Genomic DNA, 21,507 nt, shown 5'->3' with positions numbered 1-21,507 from the left:
GTTCAGGAGGTCCTTGAATAAGGCCATTTCATTATACCATTAATGAGAAAAAAACCTGATTCTCAGCCAGGACCACTATCTGTGTGGAGTTTGCACATTCTCCCCACGTCTGTGTGGGTTTTCTCCAGGGACTCTGCTTTCCTCCCACATCCCAAAGATGGGCATGTTAAGAGAACAGGTTTGGAAATGAATGAATGAATACCAATTATTGTTAAATAAAAATTCCAAAAGCATACAATAAGAATACAAATGCACAAGATTAAATGATTCAGTACAAAAGCACTCAGTGAGCCCGCCATATTTGTAATTGTTTGTTTTTGAACTTTGTGGTGGTCAGAGGTGCGCCTCACAATTTTTGCTTTGCAAACACTTCTTCCTTGATTGAACTCACCACTACTATGGCTACAATTACTCATGCCTGTAATCCCAGCACTTAGGGAGGCCAAGGTGGGCAGATCACTTGAGCTCAGGAGTTCGAGACCAGCCTGGCCAACATGGTGAAACCCCGTCTCTACTAAAAATACAAAAACTAGCCAGGCATGGTGGCAGGTGCCTGTAATCCCAGCTACTCGGGAGGCTGAGGCAGGAGAATCGCTTGAACCTGGGAGGTGGAGGTTGCCGTGACCCATGATCTCGCCACTGCACTCTAGCCTGGGTGACAGAGCGAGACCCTGTCTCAAAAAAAAAAAAATTTACTCAATATTCCAACTCCCATCTTTCTACCAACATTGATAATTGAAACAATATTGTTAGTATATTTTAAAGCACCCACTTTCAATATTCTCTTTTTGGTACTCATTTTGTAATAAGAGGGCGTTAGCACTGTTACCCTTCCCTTCATCTCCTTTCTGCCTTTCACCTCCCAACTTCCATCAGTAGTTCTTTTATCTTTATGTTGTCAAAACGTAATAACATTTGCTTTTTGTTCTGTAGTCATGCTTTAAGTACAGGTCTATTCTAAAATTAAAAATCAAAAATATAGTTTACTGCAAATTTATTGCAACCAGGTATATACTCTTTAATATAAAGACAAGACACAAGTTAGGATTTTATTTCCATCTCTGCTGTTTCAATGTCATGATCACTATTCACACTCAAAACAAAACATTTTTCTGTCAAAATCAAACGAATACTCCTTTCCCATACTCCACTAATCCCTTAAAATCATGCCCCACTTTTGTGTCTTTTGTATTTAGATCACTAGAATTTTTTATTTTTCCTTTAGTTTCTGAGTGGCTTTTTTGGTGGTGGTGGTAGTGGTGATCATGGTGGTTGTTGGGAAAAGTAATATTTGTCTCCGTCATTTACCTAATGTGCTTCTATTTCCAATTCTATTGCTTGGAATCCATTTTGTTCTTATTCTTGAAGACCAGTTCTAACCTGGACAAACTGCTAGCCCAACAACTAGGAGACTAGAAAATCTTTCAATTGAATCCCTGAGTACTTTTTCCATTTCTTGTACTCTACAGTGTTTTTTTTTTTTTTTAATTTATTTTTTGTCTCATGCTACTGCATCTACAGCTTTTTGCCTCATATTTATCTTTGTTTTGTAGGAATATATTCTGAAATTATTTCCTTAAAAAGGATGCAAGGAAGATAAACATTTTCAGTGCTTTCATTTTTGAAATGGGAATCTGATGAACAGTTGGCTAGTATATAATTCTAGGTTCAAAATAATTTTTCCTCAGAACTTTGTATAATACGTGAAACTCTAAAAGATTTGTATAAATTCAGTGTTTAATGCCAAAATTATTCTGTTTTTCACTATCATTGTTTTAAACTAATTTGCAAGTGCAGGCTTTATATTACTTTTAGCTTTCTTGTTTTTATGTTCTCCGAGTCTCTGTCAAATAGTTAATGATATATAAATATATGACTACTTAAATACCTATTGGGAAATTCTCATCAAAGGAATATGTATGGCACAACTGGAGAGACCTTATTGTAAGTCCATATTCTAATTTTTTCAACAAAATTCAGGATTTTTTCCTATTTTCTTTTTGTGAATCTTGTCTTCCTAACTAGAGATTATAAGCTTCTTTTAATCTCATTTTAAACTCCTCATTTCTCTCCCCCTTACTCCCAGCTTAAAATGGTATAAGGTACAGAGAATATATTCAAGACCTAGTTAAGGGAGATTTGGTCAGCAATGCTTTTAACTCTTTGTGAATTATATCTTGAATCTAGTATATGCTTATTTATAATTGTAACAAGTTTTTGCAATGACTCATTCCTTCATTACATTTAATCTACAAATGTTTATTGAGCACCTACTATAGGCCAAGCACTATTCTATGTGTTGGGATGTTGTCAGTGAACAAAATAAAAATCCCTACCTCCAGGAAGCTTCCGTCCATCAAGTAGTAGAGAAAAAGAAGGAAGGCAATAAACAATGAAAATAATAAATTAGTAATTACGCAGTGAAAGAGATAAAGAATGAAGAAGTGTAAAGTGTGGGGAGTTGGGGCACACTATTGTATTAAATAGAGTGGTCAAGGTAGGCCTCACTGAGTGAGTGAAATTTAGCAAAAACCTGAAGGAGGTAAGGGACTTAAACAAGTGATTAGCTGTAGGAAAGCATTCCTTACAGAGAGAATAGCTAGAAGTGTATTGTTCAGTGGCCACTAGCCACCACATGTGGCTACTGAGCATTTGAAATGTGACTTGGGGCCCGGCACGGTGGTTCACGCCTGTAATTCCAGCACTTTGGGAGGCCGAGGCGGGCGGATCACAAGGTCAGGAGATCGAGACCATCCTGGCTAACACGGTGAAACCCCATCTCTACTAAAAATACAAAAAATTAGCTGGGCATGGTGGCAGGCGCCTGTAGCCCCAGCTACTCGGGAGGCTGAGGCAGGAGAATGGCGTGAACCCAGGAGGCGGAGCTTGCCGTGAGCCGAGATAGTGCCACTGCACTCCAGACTGGGCAACAGAGCGAGACTCTGTCTCAAAAAAAAAAAAAAAAAAGAAATGTGACTTGGTTTATAAACATGAATTTTTCATTGCATTTAATTCAAATTTAAAATCTGATAATTCATTTATGGGAAAAATTTTAAGTATATTTGAAACAACTCAGGCATGTAAATCTATATTTCAACTATAAATTTTATAAAGTGTAAATACAGATCAAGTATTTCTAACAGAAATTTAGTATCCAAATGAGAAATGCTACTGTCTGTGAAAAATATTCACAGGATTTCAAACACATAGTATTAAAAAAATGGTGAAATATCCCATTAATATATATTTGGTTAAATAAGTTATTAAAATGATTTTCACTTTCTTCTTTTTGTCTTTTGATACGGAGCTACTAGAAAACTTAAAACTACGTATGTGGCTCACATTTTATTGCTTTTGGACAACACTGAGCTAGAATACAGACCCTGCCTATCATGCCTGAGGAAAACCAGGATGGCTCAGAGGTGACTGGGGCTGAGTAGGTTAAGAATAGAAAATAAAGTCAGAGAGGTAAAGGGTCCATGCCATGTAAGTCTTCATATCCCTTTAAATTTTATCTATGATAATAACAATGACTGAAATTACAAGGTTAAAGGTAGAATTGACATCTGCAACCACTATCTTTGCTGTGGAAATTTCTAGGAAACCATTTGGCTCTATTAACTGTGCCTCTATCATGTTGACGTACTGTAACATGGTACAGGTATGATGGTGGTTAGAAAGGGATTATAGTTAAGGCTCATTAAAGTCCTGGCAGTGAGCAGGACTGAATGGTCTTCAAACAGTAGACCCACCGAATTCTCATGATGCCAGGCCTAGAGAGACTCTAGTAGTGTCAAGCCAGATCCAGCCCAGTATTCCTTCTTTCATTTATTCTCCATACTCCTCTTGCCCATTGTCTCTTTCCATTCAAGATTGCTTCTCCTCAAATATTTTAATCTGCATTTTTCTCCACATAAAAATCTACATTGATTAATTAACATAGATTTAAGAAGAAGAAAAGAGTTTAAATGGGATGGAAAATGATCTACTGCCATTCATTTATCAGCTGTAAGATGTCCAAAATGACCAAAACAGGACCTTCTGAATTGAGGACACAAAATACAGGCACACAGGATCTGATTTACTGATTGGAAAGGCCTTGTGGAAGTTATTCCTTCCTCAGTAGGAGGGAAAAAAAGAAAGAAAAATTTTTACTTTTAGCCCTGTACATTTCCTTTTTAAATGCAGGAAGGGGCACTATTAAGTAGGTGAGCATTTTACATAACATGAAGAATAAAGCAAAATTGTCCCTGGGCATGACTAATGTTGTAATCAAGAGTTTAGTTATTCGTAAGGAACAGAGCTGCCTAACCAGGAACTTTTCTACTAGGCTGTGACATGAGCAAAAAATACTTTTGTGTTAAGCCACTAATATTTCAGCATTTTTGTGTTATAGCAGCTAGCACTATCATAACTAACAGTTTTTTTTTGAGGTTTAAAAGTTTATTTTACAACCATGTAATTGTACAAATGATATAAACAGAAGTCAGGTAAGATTATTAGTACATATATAGTAATAAAGCATAAACTATTACAGAAAATTTGATACAAAATTGTACATAAGTACTTATAAAGGCAATTAAGCTTCCCCAGTCTATGGGAATATAAAAGTTGCCACCAATTAATTTACGTCACAAAAAAGGAAAACCATTATTTATGCTTTCACAAAAGCAAAACCCTTACAAGTAAAAACAATCTCTGCTTGATATTAGTAATTTGAAAAACCTAGCACGTCTACAACTATTGTTTAATCAAAACTTTTCATTGACTCAATGCATCACTTAAATGCAAGTGTAAATTAACCTTGAATGGCAAACATGTTTACCCTGTGCTAATGAAACTATGAAACAGTTCCTGCTCTCAAGTTCACAGACAAGTCAATCAATGACTGACTACAGAACAGACTGGTGGGTGTTACAAAAAAAGACCTGCCCAGGGGACCACTAGTAGTGGAGGAAGAACATCTGGGTCTCACTCACTGGGTACTTAGTGCTTTCACTTTTGTCTGTAAACCAGGGGACGATTACATTAATATTATAAGAATACACTGCTACTGGGAAAAGCATTCATTCAACAGATGCCCACTACATACTCTGTACCAGGTATTGTGTTAAGGGCTGAAACAGGGAAGGACAAGTCATATCCTACTGGGGCTCGCAGTGTGGGCAGGTGCCGAGCTAATGCACAAGCACAAGGGCTGGGTACTGCCAGATATATATCATCACTCCGGAGCAAGGGCCTGTCTCTCTGAATGAATAATCTCCGGCATGGTAAAAGAGTTAACTGTATTTCAAAAGGTGAAACAAAACTTTTTTTGCTTTGTTATGCATGTTTCAAATTGATCATTGGTTCAAGCCTGGAGTATGCATCAGAATTATCTGTGAAGCTCAGTAAAAGTGCTGATGCCAGAGCCTACTCAAAGCTTACTGCTTCAGAACCACTGGGGACCTGGCAGTTCTGATGTGCACACCTAGTCAAGAATCCTTTAACGGCTGATAAAGCAATCTTGAAACCACTGTCAGTGCAAAAGTGGATGCTCCTCATTAATAAGAACTCAAAAAATAAAGTACAGCTAGTATAAGACTTGTTTTTGTGCCTATAAAACCCATCCAAGTGTTAGAAAGCTACTTTCTAACTATAAAGTTCTATCCTAAGAGACTTGCAGTCAAAACACTGAGCCAAAAAAAAAAAAAAGGCACCACAGCAGTGCTGACTTCAATGTGCAAAGGCCTGTTATGTGCTGATATTGTAAGCAATCTGTGTGCATGTGTACATACGCATCTGTTCTCAGGGGAAGGAAAGCTGTTAAAGCCAATTAAGGTTATGAATTCTTGCTACTACTTTAATATTAAAGTTTTAAATGAAAATTTATTGAACACTATTACAAATGTGGCAAACTGACATAGCTGGTTTACTGCACAAACTTTAATGTCAAAGGAACTAGATCAGAGCTCCAGTCTCACTTATTGGACCTATAACATTGTGCAGGGCGCTTAACTTATCTGGGCCACAGTTCCTGCACCTCAGGAAAATGGAAGTAACTGCTTCATTTGCAGAGCTATTAAATGAAAGAAATGAGAAAACTATAAACCAACATCAAAGCCTGAATTATTGCTTAGTATTTATTTTAAAGTCTAGTACAATTGCAATGTTTTTAATTAAAGAACTCATTGATAGGTGAATTTTTACAATGTATCTAGAAGCAGCATTTAACATTAAAAACTTAATTTTTGAAAGACTACACAACCAGGCAGGGCGCGGTGGCTCATGCCTGCAGTCTTAACACTTTGGGAGGCCAAGATGGGAGGATCATCCAAGGCCGGGAGGATCACCCAAGGCCAGGAGTTTGAGACCAGCCTGGTCAACACCACGAGACCCCAACTAATTTTTTTTTTTTGAGACAGAGTTTCACTCGTTGCCCAGGCTGGAGTGCAATGGTGTGATCTTAGCTCACTGCAACCTCCACCTCCTGGGTTCGAATGATTCTCCTGTTGCAGCCTCCTGAAGTAGCTGGAATTACAGACTCCCGCCACCATGCCTAGCTAATTTTTTTGTATCTTTAGTAGAGACGGGGTTTTACCATGTTGGCCAGGCTGGTCTCAAACTCCTGACCTCAGGTGACCCACCCACCTCGCCCTCCCAAAGTGCTGGGATCACAGGCGTGAGCCACCACGCCTGGCCAATGCCATCTATTAGAAAAAGAAAGAAAAAGAGTACACAACCACAAAGCACTGGGCCAAATGCATTGTTTCCATGTTTGCAAGGATTTACCATCGAAATATTAGGTTGGTGCAAAAGTTAATTTCCGGACTGCGAATTTTAAATCATTGTAACTAGGCTCAAACATATTTTATTAATCAAAACAGGAACCATTACAATCAACACATTTTTGCCAATGAGAAATAAGTTTATTTATTCCTGTAGCATAAAAATCCGTGCTTCAGGATTCGACGAACTCTTGGAAAGCATTTTCTGCATCCTGCTGAAGCGTTTTCCCTGCAAAAAGTTGTCAAGATGCTAGAAGTGGTAGTCAGTTGGCGAGAGGTCAGGTGAATATGGTGGATGAGGCAAAACTTTGAAGCCCAATTCCTTCAACTTTTGAAGCGTTGGTTGTGCGACATGCAGTCAGGTGTTGTCATGCAGAAGAATTGGGCCCTTTCTGTTGACCAATGCCGGCTGCAGGCATTGCACTTTTCAGTGCATCTTACCAATTTGCTGAGCATACCTCAGATGTAATGGTTTTGCCAGGATTCAGAAAACTGTAGTGGATCAGACCAGCAGCAGACCATTAAACAGTGACCATGACCTTTTTGGTGCAAGTTTGGCTTTGGGAACTGCTTTGGAGCTGCTTCTTGGTCCAACCACTGAGCTGGTTGTCACATAAAATCCACTTTTCATTGCACGTCACAATCCAATTGAGAAATGGTTTGCTGTTGTTGCGTAGGATAAAAGACTGCATTTCAAAACAATAGTTTTGATTTTAGCTCAGCTCATGAGGCACCTGCTTATCAATCTTTTTCACCTTTCCAGTTTGCTTCAAATGCTGAAGGACCCTAATGACGTAGAATAGTAAACGCTGAGTTCTTCTGTAATTTTTCATGTAGTTCAATGATTGCTCTCAGTTGGTCGTTGTCAACTTCCCGTGGCCTTCCATCACATTCCTCATCTTCAAGGCTCTCTTCTCCTTTGCAAAACTTCTTAAGCCACCACTGCACTGTATGTTTTTTAGCAGTTCCTGGGCCAAATGTGTTACTGATGTTTTGAGTTGTCTCCGCTGCCTTATGACCCATTTTGAACTCAAATAAGAAAATCGCTCCAATTTGTTTTTTGTCTAACATTATTAGACAAAAAGCAAAGTCCAATACAACCCCCACTTCCGACCTACAGACGCTCTGCTGAGTGGCTGGGCGAATCCGTTGTGCCAGTCAGGGCCCGGCTTCTTTCGCCAACAGACACTTTGCGACCCTTCCAGAAGCCTCGGCTAAGCAGAAGGCCAGGGCAGAGGCCGACACTGCGAGGACGGTCCCCACCCAGCCGCGAGGAGCTCGTGGTTCCCCCAAGTCACACAGTTTTAATGGCATTCTTGTAATAGCTCACAATTATTTATGTTATTATTTTTCTTTTTCTTTGAGACAGAGTCTTGCTCTGTCATCCAGGCTGGAGTGCAGTGGCACGATCTCAGCTCACTGCAACCTCCGCCTACTGGGTTCAAGCAATTCTCATGCCTCAGCTTCCCAAGTAGCCCAGCTAATTTTTGTATTTTTAGTAGAGACTGAGTTTTGCCATATTGGCCAGTTGGTCTTGAGCTCCTGACAAGTGATCCGCCTGCCTCAGCCTCTCAAAGTGCTGGGATTACAGGCATGAGCCACCACGCCAGCCTATCTTATTATTTTTCTGTCTCCACCATCCATCCTTCTTTTCCTCAAAAGTAAACCTTTACCTTTCATTTCCTTCATTATCTACCTCCTCATCTTTGTGAGTTTGTCTCTCTTTCTACTTTGTCTCCACTAAGGCTACCAATTTATTTATCTTCTGTCCTTAAGAACTGCAAAGATTCTTCCCTAATAAGCTTCCTCCAACTAAATGGAAACAAAAACTTGTTCCTTGCCTCTTCTTAATTGTCATTTCCATTCATTTTCAAACATGTGACCTAACATGCCATAGCAGGGACTCTGGATATAGGTGATGTTTAAATCTCTGCAAAATGGTGGATCATTTTTAAATGCTTACCAATAATGATAATTTATAACAACTAATAGCTAGCCTTTATTAACTACTTAATTACACACAAGGCACTGTACTTTTTTTTATTTTATTATTATACGTTAGGTTTTAGCGTACATGTGCACAATGTGCAGGTTTGTTACATATGTATCCATGTGCCATGTTATTTTGCTGCACTCATTAACTCGTCATTTAGCATTAGGTATATCTCCTAATGCTGTCCCTCCCCCCTCCACCCACCCCACAACAGTCCCCAGAGTGTGATGTTCCCCTTCCTGTGTCCATGAGTTCTCGTTGTTCAATTCCCACCTATGAGTGAGAACATGCGGTGTTTGGTTTTTTGTCCTTGCGATAGTTTACTGAGAATGATGTTTTCCAGTTTCACCCATGTCCCTACAAAGGACATGAACTCATCATTTTTTATGGCTGCATAGTATTCCATGGTGTATATGTGCCACATTTTCTTAATCCAGTCTATCGTTGTTAGACATTTGAGTTGGTTCCAAGTCTTTGCTATTGTGAATAGTGCCACAATAAACATACGTGTGCATGTGTCTTTATAGCAGCATGATTTATAGTCCTTTGGGTATATACCCAGTAATGGGATGGCTGGGTCAAATGGTATTTCTAGTTCTAGATCCCTGAGGAATTGCCACACTGACTTCCACAATGGTTGAACTAGTTTACAGTCCCACCAACAGTGTAAAAGTGTTCCTATTTCTCCACATCCTCTCCAGCACCTGTTGTTTCCTGACTTTTCAATGATGGCCATTCTAACTGGTGTGAGATGGTATCTCACTGTGGTTTTGATTTGCATTTCTCTGATGGCCAGTGATGATGAGCATTTTTTCATGTATTTTTTGGCTGCATAAATGTCTTCTTTTGAGAAGTGTCTGTTCATGTCCTTTGCCCACTTTTTCATGGGGTTGTTTGTTTTTTTCTTGTAAATTTGTTTGAGTTCATTGTAGATTCTGGATATTAGCCCTTTGTCAGATGAGTAGGCTGCAGGCACTGCACATTTTATATTGATTAAACTGTATAGTTCTCATAATAAACCTAAAAAAATACTTAACTTTTTTCCCAAGGTTGGAAACCCCCATGAAGTAACTATCATTAGAACATAAGTCAAATTTAAAAGAAAACTAAAGATACTTAATGCTTTTTAATGTAAGCTTACTCTCTCTGGAACAGGAGATCTTAGCTTTTTAAAAATAGGAAGCAAAACTAAAACGGGTAATCCCTCTTGCAGATAAGAACAGTGGATGATTACATGAGTAGGTCTGGTAGCTTTCTTACATGAGACCATCATCCATAATGACTTTCTCTTCTGAAGTAACTCTTTAGTGAGTTCCTGTCTACTCCTACTCCAAATACCAAACTCAAATGCTCTCTTCTTAGCATTTACATAAAACTAACAAAAGGCTACCCTCAAACTATTCCAGAAACATTGCCATCTAAAATTGTCCTTTAGGGAAACAGACTCTAGAAATTCGTGTAGAAATCCACTTCAGTGGTTCACAATCCTTATCCTTTGGCATTCTTCTTATTTACTCTTTAAACCAACATTTACTGAGCCCCTAACTAAAGTGACAATTCAGTTGAAGACTGAAGAAGTAGGAGTTAGGGAAACAAAGAAAGGAGGGCCTTCCAGTCAGATAAAAAAGTATGTACAAGGCACTGATGGCATACATAGCACATGTTCAAGAAAATGCAAGCCATTTAATACAGCTGGACAGCATGATATGTTTTATGGAACACAAAGAGTTAAAAAGTTGGGGAGGAAAGAGGAATCAGATCATAAAGAGCCTTGTGTGTAATGCTTAGAAATTGGAACTTTACTGAAATGGCAATGGGAAACCATGAAGTAGAGGAGAAACACAATCTAATTGAAAAGGTCACTTTCATAGAACAGAAGAATAAATTACCAAGACATTTTAACAAGAGGCAGGAAGATGTGTTGGGAGATTACCTGAGAAATCCAAGTGAGAAGTGGTGGGAGCTTGACCTAAATCAGTGGTAATAAACTCCAAATCAAAATGATTTGGTATCAATTATATAGGGTAGGGATGTGTAGAGAAATAGTGTATTTTGAGAAAAGGAGTTTAAACTGCCCCCCAGATTTCTGGCTAAGGAGTCTGAATGGTTAGGAGCAACATCAAGATAAAAAATGTGAGCAGGTTTTAGGGAAAAGAGTTTTATCTCAATGTAATGAGTATGAGGTCCCAGCCAGTAGAGAAGCTATCCAATAGGCAACTGACTATAGTTCAGAGAAAGATCTGAGATAGTCATTTAAATTTGAGAGTCATTAGCTGCAATAGTTTGTTACTGTTGCTGTGGCAAACTATCATGACTTAGTGGCTTAAAATAATACACATTTCTTATCTTAAAGTTCCTAGATCAGAAGCCTAACATAGATCTCTGTAGGCTACAATCAAAGTGTTGGCAGGGCTAAGTTACTTTCTGAGGGTCTAAAAGAGAATCAATTTCTTTGCTCATTCAGGTTGTTAGTAGAATGCAGTTCCTTGAAGACTTAAGATTGAGACCTGTGCTTCCTTGTTGGCTGTCAGCTGAGGGCTATTCACAGACTCCAGAGGCCACCCACATTCCTTGGTTTATGGTCCTCTTTCTCCATCTTCAAAGCCAATAACAGCAAGTGGAATCTCTCTCATAATCAAATACCTCCTGCCTCTTCCACTGCGTCTCTCTGACTGCTCTGTCTTCCTCTTCCACTTTTAAGTGCCCATGTTATTACAGTGGGTCCACCCAATGTATATATGTATTTTGAGGTCCCTAACTATAAGTCCATGTAGGGACCAGCCCCACAGGGTTGGCGGGTCTCTCCCCGTGTGCAGAGACAAGAGAGTGTAAAAATAAAGACACCAGACAAAGAGATAAAAGAAAAGACAGCTGGGCCCGGGGGACCACTACCACCAATGCACGGAGACCGGTAGTGGCCCCGAATGTCTGGCTGCGCTGTTATTTATTGTATACAAAGCAAAAGGGGCAGGGTAAAGAGTGTGAGTCATCTCCAATGATAGGTAAGGTCACGTGGGTCACGTGTCCACTGGACAGGGGGCCCTTCCCTGCCTGGCAGCCGAGGCAGAGAGAGAGAGGAGACAAAGAGAAAGACAGCTTGCACCGTTATTTCTGCATATCAGAGACTATTAGTACTTTCACTCATTTACTACTGCTATCTAGAAGGCAGAGCCAGTTGTACAGGATGGAACATGAAGGCGGACTAGGAGCATGACCACTGAAACACAGCATCACAGGGAGACGGTTAGGCCTCTGAATAACTGTGGGCAAGCCTGACTGATGTCAGGCCCTCCATAAGAGGTGGAGGAGCAGAGTCTTCTCTAAACTCCCCCGGGGAAAAGAAGACTCCCTTTCCCGGTCTGCTAAGTAGCGGGTGTTGTTCCTTGACACTTTTTGCTACCACTAGACCACGGTCCGCCTGGCAACGGGCGTCTTCTCAGATGCTGGCATTACCACTAGACCAAGGAGCCCTTCTGGTGGCCCTGTCTGGGCATAACAGAAGGCTCACACTCTTGTCTTCTGGTCACACCTCACTATGTCCCCTCAGCTCGTATCTCTGTATGGCCTGGTTTTTCCTAGGTTATGATTATAGAGCGAGGATTATTATAATATTGGAATAAAGAGTAATTGCTACAAACTAATGATTAATGATATTCATATATAATCATATCTAAGATCTATATCTGGTATAACTATTCTTGTTTTATATTTTATTTTACTGGAGCAGCTCGTCTCCTCTGTCTCTTGCCTCGGCGCCTGGGTGGCTTGCTGCCCAAAGTCCGGTGTTCCTTTTGCCATGTAATATAACATATTCACAGATTCCAGGAATTAGGGCATGGAAATCTTTGGGGAATAATTGTTCTGGCTACCATGTTAGCCAATAGGTGTGTAGGCTTACAGATAGAGAGCATAATACCCTAGAGAACACTAGCATTTAGGTGCAGAAAGAGACAAGATTTCAAGAAGGAGATTGAGAAGGAGAATAAGAAGCCTCAAGAAAAGAGATTTTCATGAGAGAGAAAACAGTTGATTGTCACAGGCCAAAAGAAATCAAACTGATTTGAAATAAAAAGGGTTCTTTGGTCTTGGTTATATATTACCAATGTACTTATGATATCAGTAACTTAATCAGTAACTTACGACTCCACAATATTCTACAACAGTATTATGTTCCAAAATAGAAAAATATCTGACATCAGTAGGTTAAGAAGAAGATAGGACAAATGCTTGAATTTGGGGTATCTTATATGTTAATTAAACTTTATAAACCAGGAACTATGGAAATGAGTTTTTTAAGACCTGACTCCATGCAAGGCAACACGATGAGATGGAAGATAAATCAGACAAGGTTCCTTGCCCTGGAGGGACCTCTCAGGTTGAACAATCACCCTCACCATTTAACATCTATAGGAAAGTAGGTTCTGATTTCCTAACCAGTGACTCACAAACAGATTTCTTCCATATAAACCCACAACATCCTCTTTGCTAATTCTATGTGTTAGTGTTACATATCTAACTTATATTTGGCCAGTGGTTTATTCTGTATTCTTCATCTCTGTCAGACATGTATAAACTTGATAGTTCTCCAACTTGTGTTTATAAAGTTTGCCTGCTTTTTCTCTTAAGTAAATCCTCCTGTGCTTAATGCTACTAAACGTTACTAACTCATTTCTCTAAATTGTCAGAATCACTTGTTACTTTAATTTAGTTGTCCATACAAATTGGGATTGCTTGAATATGTAATGAGAGTACTGAAAGGACATTTCTTTTTCCTTTAAGCTACCTACAAGGAGAAAAATTAGTTGAGAACATATTTAAGCAAAAAGCCACTTAATTACAGTTTTTTTTTAGTTAAAGAAAGAAGAAAGGTTCAATTCACAGCCTTTTAAATGCAAGACCAAGAAATAAACTTTTAAAAATAAATTTTACAGATTTTTAAAAAAATTCAATTCCATATTATAGTCAATTAAAAAGTAAGGATCAAGAAAAGGACTGGAGATGCAAATAAAGCTTAGGGAAAAAAAAAAAGAAAAAAAAACAATAGAAAATAATGAGAAGACAGCAAGAAAACAAAATTGATCTTTGGACCTTCCAAAGCAAATATCTGCTATTAGATTCTTCCCTTGCCCCACCAACCCAAAGGCAACCAAAAAGTCTGTTAAATTAAGTTTAGCCTAAAGCTGTCTCTTTACATATTTTAAGTTCGGTCTAAAGGTTTCTCCATACATTGTGAACTATAACCTAAAGGTTTCTCCATACACAGTGAACTGTAACCTAACTGGATGTGTAAACAGACTGTAATCTACTCTTGTGCCAATCGCCAAGTTTCAGCCAATCAAGGGCAGCCAACTGTTCAAACTATGCTCAGGTAAGGCAAACTTCAAGCTGTAATCAATCCAGCTGTTTCCGTACCGCACTTCCATTTTCTCTACATCACTTTCCTTTTTCTATCCATAATCTTCTTTCACCACACAGCAGCTCTGGAGCCTCTCTATTCTGGTTCAGGGGCTACCCAATTCACAAATCATTCTTTGCTCAATTAAGCTCTGCTAAATTTAATTCGTCTAAGGTTTTTCTTTTAACAAGCCACAATTCCTGCTGTTTACAAATTTTAATTCAATGCACAGAAAAAAAAATACCCTAACTATGGAATGAAAGACAAGCTGCTTCTGCAGCAAAGACTACAGGCTTGTTGTGTTTGTGTGTATGTGTATAAATAGATAGGAAATTCCTGTTACTTTTCTCACCTCTTAAATATTGGTTTTCTTTTATCTTTTTGGCCTAAGAAACAGAAAGATAGAAATGAATATATCTAAACATATGAATCAGCAGTGATTGATTCCTAGAATTATGAAGCTTACTGAGTCGGTAACTGTCAATATATGCATTTTATCAACTCTCTGTTTAACTCAAAGTCAGTCTTCCTTTACAGCAACCAGTACCTTGTGAAACTTTACACCTCTGGCAATTTAAGGAAGCTCAGTCTCTACATTAGGTACACTAATCAGATCAAACTCAAGCAATTCATTCAGACTGTCAAAGGTCTAATGTATAGTAATTCACGTCATACTCTTTCTTCAATTTTAAAGACTACAAAGTCATTGTTAAAATAGCTGACAGTTTTTGAGTTAAAAAAATGTAATTTCAATAGTAAAATGAAGAAGGCATTCATACTAACCAAAGTAGTCATGAGAGCAACTGCAGAATTTGGTTAAATTCCAAATGAAGTTTGAGTCTACTTAATCATATTGTACTTAATCATAACACAGTAGTTATGAGCAATTAGCACTTTACTCACAGACTTTGACCAACTCAGATGGGATTCCCTAGTTTCCAACACAGTTGCCATCTACAATTGTTAGCATGCCATGAGAAGATTCTGAAGAGAGACTAAAACATGGCCATAGCATAGCTTTGAATATTACAAATAAAAACCAAAGTGAGTTGCTTTCCTATCAATGTTCGAAAGTAAATTCTTCTTTGAAAGATTAAAAGAAAAGCCAAAAAACTTGTAACAGAGATTGCTTCAGAGAAGAGTATAACTGAATCTTTTTAAACTATGTGCATATATAGCACATTGAAAGCCAGTATGCTGTAACTGATTTCTGGATCCAAAGTGCCTCAGTTCAAATCCCAACTCAGCCACTTTCTAGCTATGTGACCAATTCACAGCCATGTGACACTGGACATGCTTCCTACCTCTCTGTATCTAGGTCTCCTCATATGTCAAATGGGGATAATAGCAGTTCCCCTCACAGGGTTGTTGAAAAGAACCAGAATTAATAGATGCAGAGTACATGTGGCAAATAGGAAGCACTACATAAGTGTTAGATAGCATTATTTTTTAACTTTTTATTTTGAGTTAATATTAGATTTACAGAAGATAGTACAGAGAGTACCCTTATTTCCTTCACTCCTCTTCCCCTAATGTTAACATCTTTTATGACCACAGTACAATCATCTAGAACAGGAAATGAGCATTGGTACTTGGAACCAATTGGAACATTGGAATATTGTTAACTAAACTTCTGGCCTTCTTTTAATTTCACCAATTTTGCCACTAATATCCTTTTTCTAGGTTCCTATCAGAACCCACATTGCATTTAGTTATTTCTCCTAAGTCTCCTCCAACTTGTAAGGTATTTCCTAGTAGATGGCAAATGTAATAAAATAATCAAGGTAAACATCACTAATAATAACACATATCAATATTATGAACCCTGATACAACATGCTGAAAAGAAAACATAATTTTGTAGTTTTCATGCCAAAAATACAAAACCTCATGCCAATTATGAGAAAATATCAGATAAGACAAACTGAGGGATATTTGATAAAATAACTAATCAATACTCTTCAAAAGTGTCACTATTATTTTTTAAACTTTTTAAAGAATAGTAAATAATCTTAATCAATATGTGTAAGCCATGATAAACTACTAAAGTATGGCTAACTCTTCTTTAATTCTAATTTACAGCTGATTCCCCTCTTATTAGTGGAACCTAATTTGAAAGTTCATTTGATAACCCACTGTTTTCTACCAAGATTTTTCTCATGATTCTTACAATCTGTATTTCAAGTTCATTATGAGGAAACTATTTTAGCAGGCTAGCCTAGAAATCTAATCTAGTATGTATGTTTTTCCCAGGGAGAAAGGTATTCTAAATGTCAGTGTGAGATGTCAGGAATACATTTCTTTCTCCTCCTCAGCCTGATGGGCAACAGGAACTTTGCACCTTTCCTGGTCTCTTCACACACACCGTCCACCCCCAACCCATCCTCCCATTACTCTGGTGCTATTAAACTATAATGCTGGTTCTTGGCAATTTCCAGGCCTGCTGCCCCCTTACTCTAAACCTGCAACTCTTTTTCTCTTCCCCTAACCCTTGATTCCTGGCTTGTAAGACCTATTTTTGGAGTCCTTAGTTTTAGAATATGTTCAAAGGCCTCTCTGGCTTTCCAGACTCAGTTTCAGGCTCTGCATATTCATCAGATTTTGGGAAGACCTCACAGGTAGAGGTAAAAAGTCTCCCTCCACTAGTTTCACCCTTAGAAGCTTGATCTACTAACTGGGCTAATCCCTGGCATCCTTCCAAAAGTGTAAACTCAAACTTCAAGGGTTCTGGAAGGAAAGGGACCTAGAATGAGCAGAGAGATAACACCTAGGGTCACTGGGGCTCTAAGAAATAATTTAGAACAAAAGCTAAAGAAGGAGAAAGGTAGTGGGGTAGAGGGATGGCACTGAGGGAGCAGCACTGTCACCGAAGTCTTAAAGTAGTTTCACTGCCTCCTTCTCTATCCTTTCCTGTTTCCTCTGGAAGGTCACAAGACCTTCATCTGGTATAAATCCTTAGGGACAGGAGTTGACCTGCTGGCTACCTATTGCATTGACATCAGTTACTGCCTCAGATCAGAGATTCTGTTCATCACAGCTAAATGCAGAAAAGAATACAGGCTTCTCCCTTTTTACCCAGTCCCTGGAATAAGCACTGGCTGTTCTGAAATTTTCTAAGGGTTACTACTACAAATCACAATGGGGAAGTAGAAGATAAACTTTACCAACAAAATGCAAGTTTTAACAAGTCTCACAATAATCATTCTCCTGTTATTCAATGAAATGTAAATTAAATGGGGCTCTAGACACCTTCTCCAGCTTTCTGAATTGCTTTCTCACCAGGACCCTCAGATTTTATTTATCCCAAATTGTTCCACATTTAGTCTTCTGCTCTAATCTTCTTTTGCATTTTCTATTTTCCAGGGAGGCTTGGGTCTGGGAATTACATTGTCAGACCTTTGAGATGCCTTTCACTCCCGTTTCATCCCAGAAAGGAATTCTTGTGTTTTTCATTGCTGTTGTCCCCTGACCCCGCTTCTTAACTAAATGTGTTAAGTGATTTGGGGAAGTTATATAACCTCTTAAAGGCCCATTTTCTTCTTCTCTAAATTGCCACTAATGTCCTTTTTACAGTGCCCTTTCTTACAGAATTATTGTGAGGACTAGTGAGACACTATGTACATTACGTGCCACATGGGAGACATTAAACAAATGATGGCAATTATTCTGGTCTCCATCACTCATCCAGTTACCACCACATACCCAGCCAGCAACTGCACAAATACAAGGTGAGAGGTAGACACTCAGAGCTGAAGAGTGAGCCACATTTCTCTGACCACACCTTTTACTGCTCATACTGAAAGTAAGAACACAGAAGTAAGAAACACAGAAAGTAAGCTAGGTTGTAGATTCAAAGGTGAAACCAGGATGTTAGGAAAGTCTTAGAAAAATGACAAGAGGCCAGGCATTGTGGCTCACACCTGTAATCTCAGCATTTTGAGAGGCCAAGGGGGAAGACTTGCTTGAGGCCAGGAGTTTGAGTCCCGCCTGAGCAACATAACAAGACTTTCTCTAAAAAAAGAAAGAAAACAAGAAAATTGACAGAAATGTTTTATTGGCTTTTCATTACAAGGAAAACAGCATTCAGCACAATGTACAAAATTTTAGAAAACATAGCCTAAATATTTATTTATTTATTTTGAGACAGGGTTTCACTCTGTAGCCTAGGCTGGAGTGCAGTGGATGATCATAGCTCATTGCAGCCTTGATCTCCTGGGCTCAAGTGATCCTCCAGCCTCAGCCTCCCAAATAGCTGGGATTACAGGTGCACACCAGCACAACCAGCTGACTTTTCAAATTTTTAGTAGAGATGGGGTCTCACTATGTTGCTTAGGCTGGTCTCGAACTTCCAAGCTCAAGTGATCCTCCTGTTTCAGCTTCCCAAAGTGTTGGGATTGCAGGCATGAGCAACTAAGCCCAGCCTAAATATTTAAAAAGTATTATTTTTGCTTTGAATCCAAAAGAAAGTAATTTAAGTATCAAGATTATATAAGAAATAAAATAGCTAGAACAAAAAACATCTTTCCTGTCCTATTTTTTTTTATATTCACATTCTCAACTATATCTATTTAAAACATTAAGTTTAATAACACTTAGTTCAAACTGGCAAATGATGTGTCCTGAAATACTCCTTATAAATGGTCATTTTACTATATTCTATTTTTTTAAAAATACAAATAAATCCAATGAAGCTTCATACCTTGCAGACATAGCTCTTCTAACATTCACATGCAGGGGTCATCTCTCCAAGCAAGATCCTTTGTGCATTTATTCTCTTTCCAACTAGCCCTGAAATAAGATCGACCAGATCTATTTTCTCCTCTCCTCCAGCTTCTCTGAGTAGCAACGGCAATAAACCAATAATGGTAAGTGAAGCTACTATTTCTCCCTTCTTACTGAATCAAGCTTCCTTCAGTTCCTTGTAAAGTTGCTCATTGCTAATCTCTCACATGTTTCTATCCCCTAACAATAGGCATGTTGTTTCCCAACTTGGAAAATTAACATGAACGTCTACGTTGACCTGTCAGTTGTGGAGTGCAGTCATTTTTCAGGCAGCCAACTGAAGACCATGCACAGAGCTGCCTTTGTTGTGAGAAACACAATTTCTCTCAAGTTTATGGTGATGCTGAAGTTGTTTTGTACAACCCACTGTTCCTGGCTTCAAATACATGCAAATGACAGCAAACATTCTGACAGAGGTATAGAGGACATGGAAAAGAGGGTTAGTGTATTCAATGAGCTGGCAGAACTTGATCATTTCTACTTCTGTGTTCTAAATTTTAACATATGCGACTTTGAGCTGGGCGCGGTGGCTCACGCTTGTAATCCCAGCACTTTGGGAGGCCGAGGCGGGCGGATCACGAGATCAGGAGATCGAGACCATCCTGGCTAACATGGTGAAACCCCGTCTCTACTAAAAATACAAAAAAAAATTAGCCGGGCGTGGTGGCGGGCGCCTGTAGTCCCAGCTACTCAGAGAGGCCGAGGCAGGAGAATGGCGTGAACCCGGGAGGCGGAGCTTGCAGTGAGCCGAGATTGCGCCACTGCACTCCAGCCTGGGCGACAGAGCGAGACTCCGTCTCAAAAAAAAAAAAAAAAAAAAAAATGCGACTTTGAATTTTACCTACAATTTTAAAGGAAAGTAATTGGTTTTAAACCCATATTCTTTTTTTCTTCCGAATTACTGTAGAAATAAATCAAGTAGCTTTTCTTTGACAACTAATTATATCCTAATAAAATTAACTTGGCAGTAGACTTGGCGAAAAGTAATATTCCAAGGCAATTAAATTTGATTATAGATAAAACAAACAATATTTATATACTGTGCTTTGCCAGGTTGAAAAAAGAGACAAATAATAGCTGTTTTTTTAAATAACTCTTCTACCAAAAAGGTAGAGAAACACTGTTTTCGTTTCAGAAGAGGAATGGTGGATCAAACTCTTAATTAATTTATAAGAAAATGACGGAGCTGTAGTTAATAAATCAGGTATAGCTTAAATGTTTCAAGAAGACTCCTCCTGTGCAATAAATTTAATTAAGCCAATGAGAAACGATCCAATTCCAGTAATAAGATAGAGATAACTTGTATGTGATCAGCATGAACAGGCATAGTTAAAAAACAAAGTAAATTGAACTACCAGTAACTGTTTTTCAAATCCTTAATCACTGGAAACTAAAGCTTATTTCTTCTTTTTGTGCTCAAATTTCAGGGAACAAATAACTGCCTTTCCTTTAAAGTCAGAAATTTGGTACACACCAGCTGGGTGCAGGGGCTCATGCCTATAATCCCAGCATTTTGGGAGGCTGAGGCAGGTGGATAGCTTAAGACCAGGAGTTTGAGACCAGCCTTGCCAACATGGTGAAACCCCGTCTCTACTAAAAATACAAAAATTAGCCTGGTGCGGTGGCACAGGCCTGTAATCCCAGCTACTTGGGAGGCTGAGGCAAGAGAATCGCTTGAACCCAGGAGGCGAAGGTTGCAGTAAGCCGAGATCACGCCACCGCACTCCAGCCTGGGTGACACCGAGAGACTCCATCTCAAAAAAAAAAAAAAAAGTACTATTATTATCCCCAGTCTATAGATGAGAAAATAGCCTCAAAAAGTTGAGGTAACTTGTTCATAAATAACTGAATGTGGGCTGGGCACAGTGGCTCACGCCTGTAATCCCAGCACTTTGGGAGGCCAAGGTGGCAGAATCACCTGAGGTTAGGAGTTCGAGACCAGCCTGGCCAACAAGGCTAAACACCATCTCTACTAAAACTATAAAAATCAGCCAGGCATGGAGGCGCACACCTGTAATCCCAGCTACTTGGGAGGCTGAGGCAGGAGAATCGCTTGAATCCAGGAGGCAGAGGCTGTGGTGAGCCGAGATCACACCACTGCACTCCAGCCTGTGCTACAGAGCAAGAATCCATCTCAAAGATAAATAAATAAATAAATAAATAAATAAATAATCAAGTGTGGATTTGAACACAGGCTGACTCTAGAGCCTTCCCTATTAACAACTATGCTCTACTGTGTTTCTAATGCTGAGAAAATGAAAAGCAACATTAAAAAATAATAACAGATAAGGATTTATGAGCTCCAAGAACGCATTCCTTTTACTTTACCAATATTCCTGAGGGAAAATTAGTCTTTCTTTACATATGTTAAATGAATTAATGGAAAAGAGGGAAAGAATATTCCAGCTACTTGGAAATTAATTAAAATACAGTAGCCCCCTCACCTTATCCTTGGGGGATATGTTCCAAGAGCCCCAATGAATGCCTGAAACTGCAGATTGTACTGAGCCCTGTATATATTGTATTTTTTCCTATACATATACATACCTATAAAAAAGTTTGATTTATAAA

At 38.8% G+C, this 21,507-nt stretch overlaps 1 protein-coding gene across 2 annotated transcripts in view; it reads right to left on the bottom strand.

Annotated features, from left to right (window-relative positions):
- Positions 1-21,507, bottom strand: part of ART3 (ADP-ribosyltransferase 3) — a 116,656-nt gene that overhangs the window by 53,847 nt on the left and 41,302 nt on the right. The window lies entirely within an intron of this gene.

This window comes from Nomascus leucogenys, chromosome 9 (assembly GCF_006542625.1).
Source record: "Nomascus leucogenys isolate Asia chromosome 9, Asia_NLE_v1, whole genome shotgun sequence".
NCBI lineage: Eukaryota > Metazoa > Chordata > Mammalia > Primates > Hylobatidae > Nomascus > Nomascus leucogenys.
The sequence above is the reverse complement of the archived record's forward strand: the minus strand, read 5'-3'. Positions and strand labels throughout refer to the sequence as shown.